This window comes from Zalophus californianus, chromosome 3 (assembly GCF_009762305.2).
Source record: "Zalophus californianus isolate mZalCal1 chromosome 3, mZalCal1.pri.v2, whole genome shotgun sequence".
Taxonomy (NCBI): domain Eukaryota; kingdom Metazoa; phylum Chordata; class Mammalia; order Carnivora; family Otariidae; genus Zalophus; species Zalophus californianus.
This window is the reverse complement of record NC_045597.1, coordinates 44,421,883-44,428,446: the sequence shown is the minus strand read 5'-3', so window position 1 is coordinate 44,428,446 and position 6,564 is coordinate 44,421,883. Positions and strand designations below refer to the sequence as shown.

General features: G+C 38.0%; 1 pseudogene; it reads right to left on the bottom strand.

Annotated features, from left to right (window-relative positions):
• Positions 1 to 3,250: 3,250 nt before the first annotated feature.
• On the bottom strand, positions 3,251 to 5,018 carry LOC113920460 (annotated as a pseudogene).
• Between the last annotated feature and the right edge of the window lie 1,546 nt (positions 5,019 to 6,564).

Genomic DNA, 6,564 nt, shown 5'->3' with positions numbered 1-6,564 from the left:
ACTTTAAAACTTGATCACCTGCTTTGTAAGCTAATGCTTTATCTTAAATGTATGATTAAAAAAACCCAACTACCTATTTTGGATTTAAAGTCTACCTTTTCCAAAAGATATGAAATTATCATGAAGCATTTTGTTTGTTCTGAAAGGGTAATGAAGTTTTAATATGCAGATTTTATTTATAAATGGAAAAAGAGAGGAAGGAGAAGGAAAAAAAGGAGAAGAGGAAGAGGAAGAAGAAGTAGAAGAAGAAGAAAGCTTTGAATTATTCAGGAACTCAGCAGGTTTTGGCAGGACCTGATGGCAGATTCAGGAATTTACCTGTAATAGAAAGAGCAGATTAAGCCATTTTCCTCAGTAATGCCTGGCTTTGCCTCCTGTGTGCAAATAGGTTTATTCTTGAAGCAAGGCCAGTGGAAATCTTAAAACCTGCAGAATTCATCTTTTTCTCTGCTTCAATTCCTTCCACTTCTGAGTGCCTGTGATATGCCCAGCACTTCAAGAGACCCCAAGATACAACAGTGAACAAGACATGATTTCTAACCTCATGCCTCTAAAGAACTCATAAACTGTGTTGGAAAAGAAAGATACTTATACAACCATCAATGTGATAAATACTAACATAAACAGAGTTTCTTATGAGTGCAGAGAAGAAAGTATTCCTTTGAGGAAGACATCTTAGAGCCTTGAGAAAATGAGAAGGTATTGACCCACGCAGTTCAGCCCATTCACTTCATCATTCAACAAATGATGCTCCGTGATGAATCCCATATATGGCATTAGGTTTGCAATGGTGATCAAAACCAGCATCATCCCTTCCTACCAGGGTTTGCAGTCACATAAGTAACTGTATAATTGTACACCATGGCAGATGCTACGTATAAAAGGTTCAGGGTATAATGAGAGTACATAGGAGACCTGACTCTCTTGGGGGAACCTAGAGGGTACAGTCAAAGGAAGACTTTCTGAGGAAGTGACTCTGGTGCTGAGATCCAAAGATAAATTGGAGTTAATTTAGGCAGTGGCAAGGAATGGGGAAGAGTGCACCAGGCAGAGGGAGCAGGGTGTACAAAGCCTGTGGCAGGAGGGTGTGAGGAGTATTTGCACAGTGGAAACAGTTTGGTGTGGCTGGAGAGCAGAATGCAGTGGAGAGGAATGCAAGAGGCCAGACGTGGCTGCAGGGAGCAGATCACCCGGGGCCCTGTAAGCCAGATTAGAGATGTTGTTCAACCTTTCTTTCCTCAAGAGATTTAAAGCAGAGAAAATACCTAATTAGAATGTTTTAAAAAATACTTTTGCTTCAGTTTAGATAGTAAGTTTCAGGAAACCCTAGTCAGGAAGCTATAGCAATAGGTCTGCATGATAGACTGTAGTAACCCGGACCCAGTAAAGATAGAAATGAGGAATGGAAAGATGTCAGTTTATGATGTAAAATCAACAATATTTAGTGATGTATTGGCTGTGGAGAAGGAGGGAGAGAGTCAAGGATGACTGTCGCGGTTCTGGCTTGAAGAATTGGATGAATGGGCGTGCTGTTCAATAGTGAACAATGGGAGGACAGACTGGGAATGAGGTCAGGAGTTTGGCTTTAAACTGGCTGTTTAGGGTATCTCTGGAACATGCAAGTGAAAATACTGTGAATTGGATATATCAACCCAAAACTGAGAAGCCTGCTAGAGATTTATATGTAAAAGTCACAAAAATATGCCTGGTAACTGAAGACCATCGGAAGACTGTATGCACAGGAATGTACAGAATGAAAAGTGACAAGGACTGAAGAATATGCCTTGAAGGGCATTTGACATTTGAGGATTGTTTTGTGAAAGCTGAGTCGGTAAAGAAGAAAGAGCAGGAGCAGCCAGAAAAATAGAAGACATCCCAGGAGGATGTGATATAGAAGGAAGGGAAGAGAGTGTTGAAACAAAGATGGCGTAACCAACTGGGTTTAGCATTGTTGAAACTCAAGTAAGATCAGGGCTAAAGTTGCCTATTGATTTAGATTCCTTAGAAATGTCACAGATGACCTGATGAAGAATTGTCACAGTGAGGTCATGGGATTGCAAGCTAAACAGGAGTGGTTTGCGTAGTAAATGGAGATTGAAGAATTGGTAAGGTAAGTGTTAGCTAATTTGGGCAAGGAAAGATTTGTGTAAATAGCAAGTAAAGGAGAGCTTTCATAAATTGCTGAGATGAATTTGGGGCCGTATTGTGAAATTTAATTCCCCAATAATACCTAATTAAATTTTATGATGATTTTTCATTTATGAAATAGATTTACATGTTTTTTTTTTACTCCTATAATCTGTTCAGTTTCAACTTGCATATGGCATTTTGGTAACTTCTCTCTGTTCCTCTCAATTCATACTTCTACTTATCATACCATGACAAATTGTTGCCATTGTGTTTGCCTAAGGTTCTGTCCCTCCATTCCAGCTTAACTGGTCTTTTCTACCTGGTTAGAGTACTTGTCTGTATCTTGTACCTTTGTATATCCAACTCAGTTTGATCTTCTTTTGACTTCTGTTTTTCATGCCTTGATTGATTGAACCCATCAGTCATGCATAATGACCTCCTGGTTTTCCAGGGTCTTCTGAGCTTTGGCACAGGAGCCATGCCAGCTGAGACATATAAGTGCATGACTAGTCTCTCAATGTTAGACATTCCGTAATAAGTGTCTAATAACTTTAGGTAAGCAACTCTTCCCTTCCAAAAAGTCAAATATCTCCAAACATGGTATTGAGAATCATCACCTTAATGCAGTTTCAGTTCCCCTTTTCATTTTTTTCAAACAAATTTTTATTACACAAAGGTTGTCACATAAATGGATATTTCTCTACTTTGTACACAGTTAATCTTAAATGCTCCACAGAAAGGCCGCTTCTTAACTTTTTATCTGGTGATGGCAAGCACTCAAATCCTGATTTTAACAGAATAGTAGTACAAATGCCTCAGTGATTTAAGTTGAAAGCAGTATTTTGGTACCTGGCTCTTGCATTCAGTTATCAGAAATATACAAATGTCTTATTCAAAAATACAAAATAAATTGTCTGTAGGCATGGACAGTGACAGCAGTCAACCATTATATGTTGTCAAGTGAAACCAGTAACTGATGGTTGTAGTAATTTTCTTAAAGATCAGCCAGCCTTTTCTTCAGTCATTTCCTTCGGCTGACTTCTCTGAAGTTATTGTTGGGAGCTCTGCCTTGAACTTCCTCTCCCAGTTCATGAATAATGGTAAAGCACTATTCTAGGAATCAGAACATGCCGCCTCCCATACCACCTCCCATTCCACCCATTCCACCCATTCCTGGGTCCTTCCCTTCTTTAGGAATTTCAGTGACTACAGCTTCTGCTGTAGTTAACAGAGAGGCCACTCCAGCAGCATGCAGAAAGTTCTTACTACCTTAGTTGGATCAATGATTCCTTTTTCCACCATATTCACAAAATTTCCAAATATAGCATCGTAACCAACTTCTGAGGAACACTGCATAATTTTCTCAACTATCAGTGATCCTTCAACACCTGCATTCTTAGCAATGGTCACTGCAGGAACTTTGAGTGTTCTCTTAATTTCTATACTGATTGTTTCATCTTCATTAGTTGGAGTTACTGGATCTAGGGCTGGAACACACAAAAGCAGGGCACAGCCCCTTCCCAGCACACTGGTTTCTTCAACAGCAGCTTGTGTAGCATTGAGGGCATCCATAACGCTTTTCGTTCACTTCAACATCACTTGTCCCACCAAACTTCAGCACAGCTGCTCCATCTGAGAGTTTTCCAGAAGTTCATTCAGCTTTTCCTTTTCCTATTCACTAGTTGTGATGTCTAACTTCTCAATGACTTCTTGAATATGTTTTTCAACTTGAGCCTTGTCACCTTTTCTTTTTAAGAGCATAACATCATCTTTGGTCACAATGACCTCTCCAGCTTTTCCTAAGTCAATGAGGCTGAACATCTTCAAGATTTAGAGTCAATCCTTCTTCTCCAAACATTTCACCACCAGGAGCAATAGCCATGTCTTTAAGTCTGTTCTTCCTATTGTCACCAAAAGCTGGAGCTTAGACTGCTGCAGCCTAAAGATAATTTTTAGCCTACTCAAAACAAGTGTACTCAGAGCTTCTCCATCAACATCTTCAGCAATTCTGACCAAGGGCTCACAGTGAGCATTGGCAATTTCAAGAGTAGGTACAATGGACTGGACACTAGAAATTTTCTTTTCACTCAGTAGAATATAGGCATCTTGGAATTCACATTTCTGAACTTTTGATGTGTTAATAAAGAGAAATATAACCTTGATCGAACTTCATGCCTTCAATAACTTCTAGTTCATCATTTAGTGTTTTTCCATCCTTTCCTGTGATGACACCCTTTCTTCCAAATTTTTTCATTGCATCAGTAAGGATTTTGCCAATTTCATTGTCACCATTTGCAGAAATCTTAGCATCCTGAGCAGTTACTTCAGGGGTCATCACAGGTTTAGACTGCTTCTTAAGTTCAGCTATTACAACATCAACGTCGAACATCACACCTCTCCTGATTTCCACAGGATTAGCACCTTTGCTAATCTTTTCGAAGCCTCTTGGCAATAGAGTGTACCAAGACAGAGGTAACTGTGCCATGCCCCGCCCATTCATTTGTGTTATTGGCAACATCTTGAACAAGTTTGGTGCCAATATTTTTATATTTATCTTTTAAGTCAATTAACTTTGCAACAGTCACACCATCTTTTGTTACTTTGGGACTTTCCCAACTATGTTCAATAATCGCTGTTCTTCCCTTTGGCCCTATAGTAACAGCTACAGCATCGGCTAAAAGGTCTACACCTTGAAACATTAAGGTTCGGGCATCTGCACCAAATTTTATATCTTTGGCATAGGCCCAAGTGAGATGAGGAGCCAGAACCCTGGACACTGGCCTAATTTGACAAAGGACTACAAGTAATCCAAACATTTCTGTGGGGTGGTGGTAGGGCATGCCAGTGACAAGGCAGGCCTTTGGAGGCCAATGAGGGTTCAATTCCATTTTTCAAATGAAAGCTAGCCAACTGTGCCTTCCTTCAGAAGTTGGCAGGTAGAAATAAAATTTTTATCAAGGGAGAAGTAAGAGAGGGTTCAGAGACTTGACTCTGTCCCTTCTCTGATACCTCCATATCCTTATTTATAGAATGAAGAAAATAATATTTCCACATTGATTTTAAGAAGATTAATTGATGTAAAGTTAAACCATAGTTAATAATTATCTGTAAGTTAAATGGAATTGGATATTTTGAGTTAGGTATGGCAATTCATATCATATCAATATTGTTTTCTTTGCTTTTGAAGCTTCTAACTGGACATGACAGGACTACTTTATTTACAGTTTCTTTGCCAATCAGTGTATCTTGCCATATTATGCCATGTAAATGGCAAATAAGTGGCATAAGCTAAATATAATGGAAGTGAGAACCTAGTTACTTTTCCTGAGAGTGTTAGGTCATGTGATGGACATTCCTGGTAAATAAAAATAGAAAGAGATCATGTTCTTCCTGAAACTCATGTAATAGTGCTGATCTTGAAATAGTCCATGAAAACAATAGTTTGCTTATATAGCAAGTTACTTAATATAAGACAGTCTTACCTATAATATCTCATCCTAAAAATGACCATTTGAGATTAATATGATTTTATAAATGTGTAGACAAAGACTCAGTTTGGTCATAAAATTTGCCTAAAGTCACATTGTAAGTAGCAAAGTGAAAAGTAAAACCAAGATTTCCTTTGTTCAATTTCTTGGGTCTGTGGAATGTTTTTTCACAGGGCTGAGTAAAGAGTAGTCATAAGCATACATTAGTCGCCTGTGAATTAGGGTGGGTAATCCTAATCTGGGGACTGGGAAGACATGCTCAGTTGTAATATATGTTCAGAGACCAGCTTGCAAAATTTTTTTTAACTCCAGGTGTGATTTAGCCAAATAGATTAAACTAATAGAGGGCTCACTGTTTAATTCTCCTTCACTCTAGTTTTCATAGAGTATATGTGTGATAGAACAATTCCACATCACTGTTCTCAGATGACGCTAACATAGAACACCTGTGTTTGGCAAGTGGACCAGAGTGTTACACTGCCAAAAAACAATAATGAGAGTCTTTTTCTATTTTCAAGAAGGTTAATTTTCTTAGTTATAAAGAAGTTATTTCTTATTTATGAGTTTGCAGATAATAAATTAACTTTCCAGATTTTCTTTCTACTTCAGTGTTTTCCGAAAACTTTTGCTGCAACTTATTTGCTAATGAATGTTAATGGATGGCAAAAGCCAAATGAAAACAAATAAAAAAGGAACATTAATACTAACAATTTAGGAACAGTTGATTACTTCCAAAACTTTTTGTCTTTGATGGACAAGATAGCTTGTGGTTGTGATTTTATATTGCATATTAATAACAGTTGAATTTCCTATTGTGAAAATTATTTCTTGTTCATACTAAATCTTTTTATCATCTCATAGCATTCTTTAAAGGATGTGATAGACCATAAAAAATAACAGTATTTCAGGAACTTTACCATCTCAGCCTTGGATCATTGTTTGTATG